Source organism: Nuphar pumila, chromosome 7, assembly GCF_984573655.1.
Source record: "Nuphar pumila chromosome 7, dmNupPumi1.hap1.1, whole genome shotgun sequence".
NCBI lineage: Eukaryota > Viridiplantae > Streptophyta > Magnoliopsida > Nymphaeales > Nymphaeaceae > Nuphar > Nuphar pumila.
The window spans coordinates 24,090,875-24,105,280 of NC_143255.1; the positions used below are offsets into that span (position 1 = coordinate 24,090,875).

The 14,406-nt window shown below is 39.2% G+C and overlaps 1 pseudogene; it reads right to left on the reverse strand.

Annotated features, from left to right (window-relative positions):
• Positions 1 to 5,510: 5,510 nt before the first annotated feature.
• Positions 5,511 to 14,406, reverse strand: part of LOC149831549 (cytochrome P450 94A2 pseudogene) — a 29,549-nt pseudogene continuing 20,653 nt past the window's right edge.

Here is a 14,406-nt window from a genome sequence, read left to right on the forward strand (position 1 = left end):
GAGTTACATATATTGAGATTTAGTTGCTTTGTTTTATAAAATATGCATATTCGTGTATGCATGCATAGAACTCATGTTTTGTTTATGCATGTTTTGAGGTTCAATTTAAGAAATGCAATATTCTTTGTAGTGAAGATATGATGCGCAAGATAATATGCTTCTATATGATATGATTTAAATGCCATGTGATATAAAATTATGAATGCATGCGATAAATATTTAAGTTCAATAGTGAACTATGATTCATGAAACCTTATTGGTTAAATGTGTGATTTTATGATTTAAGTGCCATATAAAATGATGTATTATGTGATGTATATTGATTGTATACAGGCTTATGCCTATGTTGATGGTTATCGACACTCAGAGTGGTCAATTGTATTGATGCATGTATCATAATAGTTTTCACTGGATATGATACTCATTAAAGAACTATTCTCAAAGGATTCTCTGTGAGGGTGTGGCTGACCAAATAAGGTAATCCGGCTAGAGCGGTAAGTCTCTATGAGGAAATGCATTATCCAAGAGTGGGTAGCCTACAAAGACAATATATTCTTATGAGGAAGTGCATTGTCCAAGACCTGACAGACCATCCGTCTAGGGTGGTAACTCCTTGTGAGGTTATACATTTTTCAGACAAGGTGATCCGACATGGATTTTGTAAATATTTATATGATTAAATGAACTGTTATAATGAATTATGATAATCTTCGGAGTAAATTGAGATAGCCAGTTATGAATCTATAAATTTGACTTTTCTATTGTAGCATGATTATATATTGAAATCAGATGTGCGAATCAAATCCTTATTGATTTTAGATCTTGATACAGGGTTATAATTATAACGCTTATGTTAGCGTATAAGTGAATAACACATCACATATACAAATGACTAGTTTTGACTTATTAAGTGAATGGTACATCACACCTATATAGGTTCATTACAAATAATTGCATTATGATTGTCCGAGTAAATATATTACACTTATGTATCATGATTGATGTGTATCATGAATATCTAACTAAATTATTTAGAAGGTATGTGTGTGTATTTCATATTGGAATGGTCAAATGCGATTTGACTTATTGTTTATAACAATTATGAATGTATATGAAAATGATACAATTATCTGAATGTCTTATATATATATGTGTGTGTGATGACTTGTATGACTTGAATGCATATAGATTATACTTTATTATGTGAGTTAAGGTTGAATAGAATATTAAGTGATGAAATGCTTTAAGTTCGAATGCTTAAAATGGATTACTTATAGGACTTTGTTTTCTTGTTTGTCACTTGATGATTGATGAATAATATATCATGTCTTTACCTTTAAATGCTTGATATGTTTTCTTTAAGTTTGAGTTTGGGTTGCTTTACTAGACTTTAGCGAGACTAACCTCGTTTATGGTGGACAGATAATGCAGGTAAAGTATAATAAGTAGTTGGAGTGAAGGACTGATTGAGCTGCATCCTCGATGGTCCACTCTTACCTCACGATCTTGGTAGACATGATCTTTTCGTTTTTAGTACTTGATCATATAGAAACTGAACTATTGTTTTTATACATAGATTTAAAATAAAATTAAAATTCTTTATATTTCAGTCTTATATTGTACGTGGTTTGCACATTTTGATTTGATTGTTATCTTTAGTGTAACTCACTTAAAGTTTTAACCATTTTTTAAAATTATTTCTGCATTATAAGATCTAATTTACTTATACTTATAAAAAAATTTGGTCTCAAAATTTTAATATTTGAACAATACTTATGGTTAAAAATTTAGAGGTGTTACATCCACATTCCAAAATTCATTTCATTGAGTTTTTCAATTTTAGATAACTCATATGACTATTCAGTTTGCCATTTTCCTAATTATGAACAAATATTAGAATTAATAAAAACTATTTTGACTAATATTTGTGAATATAACTAGTTTCAATTCTTCTAAACTAGTTTAGCATGCAATAGGGTTTTTAAATATGGAAGAAATACAAAAAAAATGCTAAATTTGTAAGCATTATTGACAAAAATAAGTACTTGGTGGTTTTAAGAAATTCAAGACCACCTTTTTGTAATTTCAGAAAAAAAGAGGTTTTGTGTAAGTGAAAACATAGAAACCTAATTCTGCAACTTTTTAAGTTAAATAGAAAGTTCTAACTCTTTTTTTTTGCAATTTTAGAAAAGATCAGTCTCCTTTATGTAAATATTCAGTAAAGCAGAATACTGTCTGGAATTATCTAAGTTTATCAGAAAAGGAAAACCACTTTTCTGTAACTTCAAAAAGCAGAAGCCTCTCTAAGAAAAAAAATAAAGCAGAAACCTCAAACTGAAACTTTTTGGTTAAACAGAAAGTTTCAGCCCTCTGTTTGTAAATTCAAAAGACAGAAAGTCTATTTCAATAAAAAGTGATAAGCATAGGCTTATTTCGAAAACAATGAATAAGCCCCTTTCTGGAATTTCAAAAAAAAAAAAACCTTTTGTGCAAAATTTTGATAGGCTCCTTAATGGAATTAACAAGAATTATTGGACTTAAACATAAAATTTTTTTTTTTAAAGAAAAGAAAAAATCGGAAGAAGAGGATTTGAGCCCTTTTCTTCCAAACCCTAACCTTTGGCCCCTTTATCGTTTGAAAGAACGGTCACCGCTATCTGCGGTTTTTTGGTAATGACTTGCCAGAGAAGATGAGTCACCTGCACGACAATGGAGCATCCACCTACACGATAATGACTCGTCGGAGCATCCTCATGTCTCTAAGCGTCCTTCAGCCAGCTCCATCACTGAAATTTTTTTTGGCAATGACTCGACAGAATGGAGGAGCCCACTAATTTGGTTAGGGCGCATTCAATCTCAGTGTCAGCCAAACGTTATTGGGCAAAAATCGAGCCGCCTATGGCTCATTCAGATTTTCTAGTGCGAGGAGCACTATTCAACCGGTGACGCAAATAAGGGTTTTCCCTCTTTTCGGATGACCGACCACCATGGTTCAAGCAGTGGTTTCCAGCAACTGAGAAAAATGCTTCAGAGGTTTTATCTTTGTCGCCAACTGTCGACGATTCTAGAGACAATCAATTTTCTAGCAACAACTAATTTTCAGCAATGCCCCAAAAATCTATTTTTATTTTTGTTTACAAGAAATTTGGGCTCAATTAAACTCTCCTAAAAAGATTACAACCCTTTCTCAAGAACTATCTTCGGTCACTCAAAGAAACAAAATCGGGTACATAAATTAAAATTTTTTATGCGAGTTTTAGGTTTTTTTGCAATTGGTATTTGGTTCAGCCGATTGCCCTGTGTATGAACACAAAAAAACTTATACTAACCTCAAACACTTATTTCTTTGTTTAATTTTTTTTTCTTTTCTTTTCTTTCAGTGATGCATGAGGTGGCACTTTGGCACACACGATCATTGATAGGGATATGTTGAACATTGCTATAATACCAACGTAGGAATCTATAAGTGCAAAAGTGCAGATTTTATTGGCCAAAGCATGTGTTGTTGTGCTCAAAATTGCCAAGAAGCTCCTCGCTTTTCAACCCTTCTTGAACTGTAGTAATTCTCTTTTGACTCAGCGAACTGAAGATTTGTGTTTTTTTTATGAATCTCATACATCAACACACTGCATTATGTAAGGGGTTCAAGCTTGGAACACATCCTTGGGAGAAATCCCTTCATCGCCAATAGACATATCTCTTGGTGTTTCACATATGTAACTTATTTTAAGCATGTCTTATTATTTGATTATTTTATATTTAATTTATTTATAATTTAATTGCTACATGTATGAACTATTTTAACCTTTGAGAGAAAGTGACTATTGAGATGACCTCCCAATAATCAGCTTATGGCCACATGACCTTACAACCACGAGGGTATAGTTTGCCGAAGAAACATAAAATATCATTGAAAATGCACCTATGGATCACCGAAAAATCATGTCCAAAGTCCGGCCAAAAGCTAGATCGACTCTGGTGACAACCTGAACTTCAACTTAACATTCCGACATGCATTCTCAATCATTTTCATCGTATAAATACTTGATTTGTTAGATCTCATCAAACCAAAGAATCGAAATATGCAATTACTTTTAATTGATGAGCTATAATCGACAAGAATCAAGCTCGGATTGCCCTCTGGTTAAGCCTGAATTTTTCGACAAGAGCTATCTTGAATAATTTATGATCAATCCATGCTAAGGAACCTCTCCATGGTCTACAACATCCGAAGTGGCCTTGTAGATGCCGAAAATGAGCCCAACTCATTGAATGGGCGCCAATCTGCAAGTGCTGGTGGTCGACAGGCAAGTGCAGCCAATTTCAGTTAATCCGATCGGGATGATCGACTTAACTGGCGAAAAGAGCTACACCTACTGCTCTAGACCCTGTGATCTCAAAGTAGACCAGAAGAAGAACCTTTTCACAATTCATTTTCTCTAGAGTCTAGATTCAATGTTGTCTTTACAAATGGGGCCATTTAGGATTTATAGGGGTAAGTAGCAACCAAAACAGGAAAACCAGAGGTGGTATTGTAATCACATGGGCCACAAGTGAGTCAAGTGGGTGGCTGAGGTGGTCCCCTTGGTTGGCCCAGCTGGCTGGGCGAGTGAGTTGGCACCTTGCGCATGTGTGCGGCTAATTGCTCGTACCGTGCATGTGCGTGGTTCCACGGTGCTTTATATGTGTTGCAGCCTTAGTGTGCGGGCGCCTGGCGGGGCCGCTGCTGGTCCATGCGAGTGAGGGCTTCTATTAATAAGTATGCCTTTACTTAGTTAGCAAATCAGGTGATTTGTCAAATCACTTTGACAAAGTGATCTGAAATCCTCGTCGTCTATCATGGTGATCAATGGTCACACTATTATGACCACCAATGATGATGTCAGCACGTATTTTCGTGGGCTCTACAACCTGCACAAGAGAGGAAGCAGATCAGGTGATGCTGAACATGAGCGTTTTTTGCTCATGCCGACATCGTGGCCATCCGATTTGCATTTTAAAAAGCTGAAAAGTCAACAAAACCACGTGGCATTCATCCAAAATGCAAACAGACGGCCACGATGTCGGCATTAGCAAAAACGCTGATCTGCTTCCCACAAGAGACCGAAGTGTAACATTAAAAGGGAAGGATGCCTGAAAAAGATCCCATCATTTGAGATAGAATGGGTTTCATCGTACATTCACTTCTAACCATCCAGCAAAACCATTCAGCCATTAATTAATTGAATGGCTGGGATAGAATGTATAAGGTAACGCTTTATATATGTTCGAGGATGACTGATCACTTTGCAAAAGTGGTTTGACAGATCACCTGATCTCTCTGCACAAATTTTATGAGAGAGGCTGCTACAAGGAATTTATTATTTAATGGGAGCCCAATAGACTCTATTTATAAGCAAAGACAGACAAATACACAAACAAAAGAGCTCAAAGACGCAACCAAAATGAAGAAAGAGAGAGAGAGAGAGAGAGAGAGAGAGAGAGAGAGAGAGAGAGAGAGAGAGTTGCTATCATGCCTCCCTCTGTTGAATCTTCACCGGGAAACCGCCCTCCATCTTGGAGGTCAATCTGATTTGCAACACTGGGTCAAAGTCTGGCAGCGCTGGTACAACCTTAAAGCGTCGGAGTACGGTGGCAGCAATGCTCTTCATTTGAATGAAGGCCATATCCTTCCCCAAGCACACCCTTGGCCCGGCCTGGAACACCGGATACTTATATGGATCTTCAGAAATAAACCTCCACTTCCCTTCCACTCCATCCTCTTTCAACCACCTCTCCGGCCGGAATTCCTCCCAATCCTTCCCCCATAATGATTCCATTCTTCCCATCGCATAAGAATGGTACATCACCCTCGCCCCCTTCGGCACCACTGTCCCGTCCGGCAAGACATCATCTTCTGCCGCATACTTGCTATCATTTGGTACTGGCGGATAAAGTCTCATGCTCTCACAGATTGCTGCATGTAGATAGATCATTTCTTTTATATCATCGAAACCAACTGCTTCTCTTTCGGTACTGGAGATCTCCTTCAGAATCTCTTCTTCCACATGCTTGTGGTTGGAAACGAGCCAGAAGAACCATGTCAGTGCGGCCGAAGTTGTGTCCATGCCAGCAAGTATGAAGCTTATCACTATATCCTTGAGAAACTCCTCATCAGCATCATCTTTGCTCATAAATCTTGATAGAAGATCTGAATCTTCTGGTGCAGGTATCGGTTGCCGTCTTCGACCGCGAATGAGATTTCTAGCGTGCTCATCAATAATGCGGACGGCTTCTCGGAGTTGCCGCTCGGTCCCGATTCTGAGTGCACGTTTGATTTTCCAAACTGCTGGAATGAAGGCCCGGGGCCGATCGCCTGCGATCCTTACAGCAACATTGAATGCTGAGGTGAACTGGGAGGGAGGTAGTGTAAGATTAACACAACCGGGATCGTACCCGAAAGCTAATTTGCAGATGTTATCGAACCCGAACCGTTGAAGCACGTCCTGGAGATCCAAGACGGATTTCTCGGCAGCGGCAGAGTCAAGGAGAGGGAGGAGGCGGCCAGAGATCTCTGATTTCACGGCGGTGTCCACAAATTTGCGTAGCGATCGAGTGTTGAACTCATAGCTCGCTATCTTCCTTTGGAACTTCCAAGTATTTCCATCAACATTAAAGATGCCATTGCCAAGTAGGTCATAAAGGGTATCATGAAAGTTGGGGCCCTTGGGGTAGGCATGGAATCGGGTCTTGAGGATGTGTTCGACGTTGGAGGGATTGGCGGTTATGATCAATTTGGAGCCTAACGGACGGTGGATGAGGACGGTGTGGGTGGGCGAGTCACGAATAAGCTGGGTGATGTACACAGGCAGCCGGTCTAAGTTAGCATAGAGAGAAGGAGTGGATCCGATTACTGGGTATGATTTGGGGCCGTAGATGTGCGAGGATGATGAAGATTTTTGGGTGGAGTAGTGCTGCCTAGGAGTAATCTAACGATATAAACCAAAAGGAGGGTAGAAGCTAAGAGGAGAAGGAAGGCTGCAGGAGCTTCTTCCATGGCTTTCTTTCTAAGATAAGTGTGGTTCTTTTTCTGAATGATAAACTATAGCTCTCTAGGTATGCATATTTATAGAGAGAGAGAGGGGTGTGGTGGGACCATGAAACGCATTAGCTCACGTAGAGTTTGTATTGTGAACGTGGTGACGTATGAAACCTTGGTCAAACATGTGAAAGTTCGAAAGGTACTAGGCTGAATGAACGTTGTGGGCCCAGATATGTTTCTATCGTGCTTGGACCAATCACCTTCTTGTCACTAGTCTATTGGGTGATAAAGAAAAAGTAAGAACTAAGAAGCATCCCAAGCTGAGAGGGTGGTGTATGTTCGCCCTCGATGATTCACTGAATCCCACGTCTGTGTTCGGGGGATCGAATGAGCGCCACCACGTATTCATGCACATGGGGATCGTATTCCCGTGTATGTTGACATAACTTTGCATCGGACTCTGGTGCTGTTACAAAGACTTAATCACCCTTGCTTTTCTTGCCCTGAAATGACGGTTCGAGGAAATGACAAAAATATCCTCTATTCAAAAGTTGTGAAACGACGGGTCGATAAAAAGACAAAAAAGTCCTCCATCCAGAAAGTTTGATGTTAACCATTTAAAGTGGAGACGTTCTCTATTCATTAAATTCCTGCACCATCTGCTGTAACAGTTGCACCCATTATCAACCAAAACTTTGCCTTCGTCTCCAGTCGAGCTTTCCGCCTTGTTTTTTATCCTGTTGTACAACACATTGTCGCCTTCTCGTGCCTGCCTTGCGTTACAAAACATTCCAGTGTCTTCTCTTCATTTTTGCTGTCGTTAGGCATCATGGTAGAAAGCAATGATTCACAAAAATTCCTTCCAGTGCCATTAAGGCAGCGTGAGTAGCTTTTCATCTCATCATGCGACCGATGAAGAAGGCATGTCGTCTTGTGTGCCATTAAGGCATTGTTTGGTTATTGCAGGTAGAAATTGTTCTTACGAAGGTTGAAAACTTATCGATATTTGTAAGACGCTGAGACCTATTGACAAGAATGCTTGTTTGCAGATGCTAGGAAGGGCCTCTACCCCATCAGGTATCCTACATTCATTCATCGTATGCATTGTATCTCAAACTGCTGTATTAGTAACAGACTCCCGTTTTTGTGAGATACATTTTTGTTAGTTAATATCGATTTGTTTGCTATTATGCTCAAGTTCTTCCTTATCGATTTGTAATTTATTGTGCGATATATTTATCGACCTTTTAGATAGTATGGTTTTGTATCGTCGAGTTGTAAGTTATTATGCTGAACTGCCGTATCGATTTTCAATATCTTACAAATCGCTATACATACGATATTTGTAAGACGCTGGGTTCTATTGACAAGAATGTTTGTTTGCAGATGCTAGGAAGGGCCTCTACCCCATCAGGTATCCTACATTCATTCATCGTATGCATTGTATCTCAAACCGCTGTATTAGTAACAGACTCCCGTTTTTGTGAGATACATTTTTGTTAGTTAATATCGATTTGTTTGCTATTATGCTCAAGTTCTTCCTTATCGATTTGTAATTTATTGTGCGATATATTCATCGACCTTTTAGATAGTATGGTTTTGTATCGTCGAGTTGTAAGTTATTATGCTGAACTGCCGTATCGATTTTCAATATCTTACAAATCGCTATACATATGATATTTGTAAGACGCTGAGACCTATTGACAAGAATGCTTGTTTGCAGATGCTAGGAAGGCCCTCTACCCCATCAGGTATCCTACATTCATTCATCGTATGCATTGTATCTCAAACCGCTGTATTAGTAACAAACTCCCATTTTTGTGAGATACATTTTTGTTAGTTAATATCGATTTGTTTGCTTTTATGCTCAAGTTCTTCCTTATCGATTTGTAATTTATTGTGCGATATATTTATCGACCTTTTAGATAGTATGGTTTTGTATCGTCGAGTTGTAAGTTATTATGCTGAACTGCCGTATCGATTTTCAATATCTTACAAATCGCTATACATACATATCGTTTTGTAAGATATTATATTTCATATAATATGTATTTGTAAGATATTTGTACACAGACTTTGAAAACATGTGGATGCAGAAACACATCGTTACACGCATGGCGGGGCGATTTTCGCATGCATATCGTTGCTCTCTCAGCGACTTCTATTGAACTCGCTTTAGAGCCTCGTGGATATTATGAGAGCGTTATCGTCAACACACATGTACGCCATGTGTATTTTATTGGCATGGTAAGCGATAAGTCGATGCTCAATATAAGCAAACATCAAACTGCACTTGCTTTGATACTTTCATGCATTAAATCGTTGCTTTGACTTGCTTAACCCTAGTGGTATCCGTTGTTATATGCATCCTGATTAAATCGTAGTAAACCTATGCCGCTTGCTAACGCAAATTGATATATTGCTTACAAAACATTCCACTGTCTTCTTTTATTTGTCGTTGTTGTTAGGCATTATCGAAGAAAGCAATGATGCACAAACATTCCAACCAGTGCCATTAAGGCAGCGTGAGTAGCTTTTCATCTCATCATGCGATCGATGAAGAAGGCATGTCGTCTTGTGTGCCATTAAGGCATTGTTTGGTTATTGCAGGTAGATCTTGTTCTTACGAAGGTTGGAAACTTATCGATATTTGTAAGACGCTGGGACCTATTGACAAGAATGCTTGTTTGCAGATGCTATGAAGGGCCTCTACCCCATCAGGTATCCTACATTCATTCATCGTATGCATTGTATCTCAAACCGCTGTATTAGTAACAGACTCACGTTTTGTTAGTTAATATCGATTTGTTTGCTATTTTTCTGCAAACACAAATTGATATATTGCTTAAAACAATGTTGAGCTTATCATCAAGTTGTAATAAAGACGATGTAGCTGAATCAATCGAAAGATCTGGAGAATTGAATATCTATACTTATGACGCAACTGAAGAATTGAACATCTGCACTAACAATGCACATGAAAAGAAGGGTGCAGGCATTAGACCCACTCTTGACTTGAATGTTCCAGTGGAAGAAATGCAATTCAATGATGAGGTAGACTACCATGACAGTGCACATAATAAAAGTGTAGGCCCCGAGAATGTACACGGAAGTACACTTGACTTGAATGTTTCAGGAGAAGAAATGCAATTCAATAATGAGGTAGACTACCATGACAGTGCACATAATAAAAGTGTAGGCCCCGGGAATGTACACGGAAGTACACTTGACTTGAATGTTCCAGGAGAAGAAATGCAATTCAATAATGAGGTAGATTTTGATGTTAGTACACTTAATAAAACCGTAGGAACTGGGAATGTACATGGAATTACACGTGACTATGTTCCTGTAGAAGGAATGCAGTTTAATAACAAGGAAGATGCATATAAATTTTACAATGATTATGCCTTAAAAGTTGGCTTCAGTGTGAGAAGGTTTTCTTGGTTAAAAAATGCACAGGGTGTCTTGGTTAGAAAAACATATGTCTGTTCCAAGCAAGGTTGGAAGAAATCAATGGGAAATCCAACAAGGAGCATGCCAGAATCAAGATGTGGATGTCAGGCGAGATTGGTTTTGAGAAGACATCTGAATGAGAAATTTATCATGCGTACTTTAATCAATGATCATAATCATGATTTATCTGCATCATTTATGACTGCTATGCTAAGGTCACATCGTAAAGTAACTGTAGCGCATGCTGCAATGGCTGAAATAGCCGATAGCGCCGACATTGCACCAAGGAAGACATACAATTTGTTTACCCACATAGATGGTGGTCGCGAAAATGTGACATTCACACCTTTGGATCTAAGAAACCACTTGAGAAGGAAAAAGACAGATAACATGAAGAACAGAGAAATATGTTGTTTGGTTCGCTACTTACAGAATAAATCAAGCAATGAACATGGTTTCTTTATTGCAATGCAAGTGGACGAAGATGAATATGCTGTGAATATGTTTTGGGCAGATTCAAAGTCTAGAGTAGATTATAAGTGCTTCAATGATGTGCTTGTGTTTGATACTACAATAAAGATTAATACTGAACAGTGGTCATTTGCGCAGTTTGTGGGAGTGAACCATCACGCTCAGAGTTGTATATTAGGCGGTGCTTTTGTGTATGACCAGACCAAGGAAAGCTTTGAGTGGTTGTTCAGAGTATTTACACAGGCAATGAACGGGAAGCATCCTGAAACCGTACTTACAGATGGTGATCACGCAATTGCGGCTGCAGTGCTTCATGTGTGGCCAGATGCACATCATCGCCTATGTTTGCGGCATATCTTTCAAAATGCAGCAAAGAACATAAGACACATATTTAATCAGAATACAGGGTTTGACAAAAAGTTTATAAGCTGTGTACTTCATAGCGTAGACGAGGTCACTTTTAAGTCAGATTGGGACAAAATGATTAAGACATACGACCTTACTGACTGTCTGTGGTTACAAAATTTATATGCAGAAAAAGAGAAGTGGGCATTGGCATATGGAAGACAATACTTTTGTGCAGGTATGATAAGCACACAAATAGTCGAATCTATGCATGCCACCTTGAAGAAAACTCTGTATTCATGTTTAACAATGTTTCGTTTCATGGAACAATATGAATTATTTGTAGACGGTCTAAGACAGAATGAGCTTGAACAAGACGTGAAATGCTTCAATACACGACCTCAAACTTTTGGTATGAAAATATTGATGCGACCTGCAGCTCTGTATACACTAACTGTATTTGAATGGATCAAGAAAGAGGTGTTGCATGTCTTCAATTGCAAAATAGAAGGACTCGTGCAAACTGAGAATATGCACAAATACCATATTTTTTGTCAGGGCGAAAAGCATCAGGAAAGGCAAGAAGCACATGTCACGTACAATGTTGACAACGAAAGGGTAGAATGTTCGTGCAAAATGTATGAATTCAAAGGCATTCTATGTTGTCATGCATTAAAGGCACTCAATCAAGAGAAGATATAAGAAATACCTGAGTCTTACGTAATGCGAAGATGGATCAGACGCGCGAAGATTGAAATGCTCGTTATGGACAATGCGAGTAAATCTGGTGTTGACGAGAAGTGCCACATAGCCTCCCGTTACCAACAACTGTGTAGGTCATTCATGCATGTTGCTGATTTGGCATCGAGAAGTGAAGAAGGCTATGCATGTGTGAGAAAAGTTGCAACGGAGTTACTTGAAAACGTGGAGTTAATTCACATTAAGTCCGTCGCAGCGAATGAATACCAACCGAAGATAATGGGATCGAAAAGCGTAGGTCAAAATCATGTTTCGCTTGACACTCTCGAGAAGTTGCACCGAAGCGTAAACATTATCTTCAACAAGTCAGTAGTGAACGTTGTTGATTATGATGGACATATTCATGAAGCGAAGGGTATCAAAAGAAAACCTGCCTCTGATCGCAGTCGTCGGAGGGCAAAGGGTGCAGTAGAATTGGTTGGCAAGAAGAGGACTAAGAAACAACCTACCTGTAATAAAAAACAACAAGGCCCTTGGAATGAACAGGTATGTAAAACATTATATTGTTTCCCATTGCGTGAAGCTTGTTAAATAGCTAATTCGCGTAATGTCCATCATGCAGCAATACCATGCAGAAGTACCACCAAACGTTCAAACCTACATTCCTCCCGACCAGATTTCCGGCAACGATCGCTACAGTTTTACAAGTCTTTTGGTATGTAATCAATGTTGCGAGGAGGTATGCATTTCTTGTGAAACTTAATTCAGTGTCTAATATTTTCTCTTTCATGTCAGGCTCTGATGCATTCGACAGATAGGTATGGGACACAGGAATCTCGTGTGGGCTATTAATTTAGTTGTCATGCCTCTTTGTATGCCCTGATCTCCACAATGCCAGATTTGTTTTTGAGTTTATAGTCATTTGTCACTGACGACTTGTGGTCCATGGTTGGATTTGCTTAAATCGATAGATAGCGATTTTTTGCTTCTGCAGGAAGTCGATTGATGACATCACTGTATGGCGATTTGTGGTTATCGTTGATTAGCGATATGTGGCATCGCAGCGTAGTGATTTGAGTGTATTGTTCGAATGTCAATCAAAGCGGGTTGACACAATAATCGCTATACCAAAATCGCTAAACATGTTATTAAATCTTCACAGACAGAACAAATATATTTACCTTGGTCGCTATTTTCTCCTGTTCTCCATCCAACCTGGGACTTTCTGGTGGGTCCACTGCCTCCAATTGCCTTTTAATCTCCATCTTTACCGGCTCCACCATCGCATGCCTTTCTCTCGCCTTCCTTTTCTCGCCCTCCTTCTCCATCCTTTCTCTATCCTTCCTTTTCTCATCCTCCTTCTCCTTCATTTCTCTCTCGCTTTTCTCCTCCTTTTTCTGCTTCCTTTTTCTCTCCCTATTCTCCTCCTCCTTCTTCTCCTTCCTTTCTCTCTCCCTTTTCTCCTCTTCCTTCCTCTGCTTCCTTTCTCTCTCCCTATTATCCTCCTCCTGCTTTTTTTCTCTCTCCCTATTCTCCTCCTCCTTCTCCTTCCTTTCTCTCTCCCTTTTCTCCTCCTCCTTCTGCTTCATTTCTCTCTCTCTCTTTTCCTTCTGCATCCTTTCTCTCTCTTTTTTCGCCTCCTCCTCCTTCTCCTTCCTTTCTCTCTGCTTTTTCTCCTCATCCTTCTGCTTCCTTTCTCTCTCCATTTTCGCTTCTTCCTCCTGCTTCTTCCTTAACCTTTCTTGCACTTCCTCCTCCTGCTTCTTCCTTTCCCTTTCCTTTTCTTCCTCCTCCTTCTCCTTCCGCCGCCTTTCTTTCTCTTCCAGTTCTTGTTTCCTTCTATCCTGGAATTCTTCCTCCTGCTTCTTCCTTTCTCTTTCCTTTTCTTCTTCCTTCTCCTTCTCCTTCCGTTGCCTTTCCTTCTTTTCCTCATTCTCCTTCTCCTGCCTTTGCATTTCTTTAGCTTCCTCAAACTCCTTCTCCCTCATTCGCCTTTCCTTTTCTTCCTCATACTGAGGAATATTCTGTTCCTTCTCTTCCTCCTTATTCATTTGCCTTTGCCTCAACTCCTCCTTCTTCAGTAGTCATGCCTTGTTAAGCATTGCACTGCGCTCCAAGTCTCTCCTCTTACATTGTGCAGCAGTTTCATCCACTAAATAGCTGACATAACTTTGAAACTCCTCCACATTCTTCTTCCTCTTTTCCCTCTCCCGTGCGTTAATCCTCTTCCTTCTATTTATATTATCATCAATATTTTTTGCCTTTGCCTTCAATTCGTAATCCTTGTTCTGCATCTTTCGTAATTCAGAGTTCTTCATTTGGTCCGCAGCCTCGATATCTGATGAATAATCCTCTGCATAATACGATTCCAAGGCTTTTTCCCTGTCTTCATCGTTCTCAATCTTAAGTATATTTTG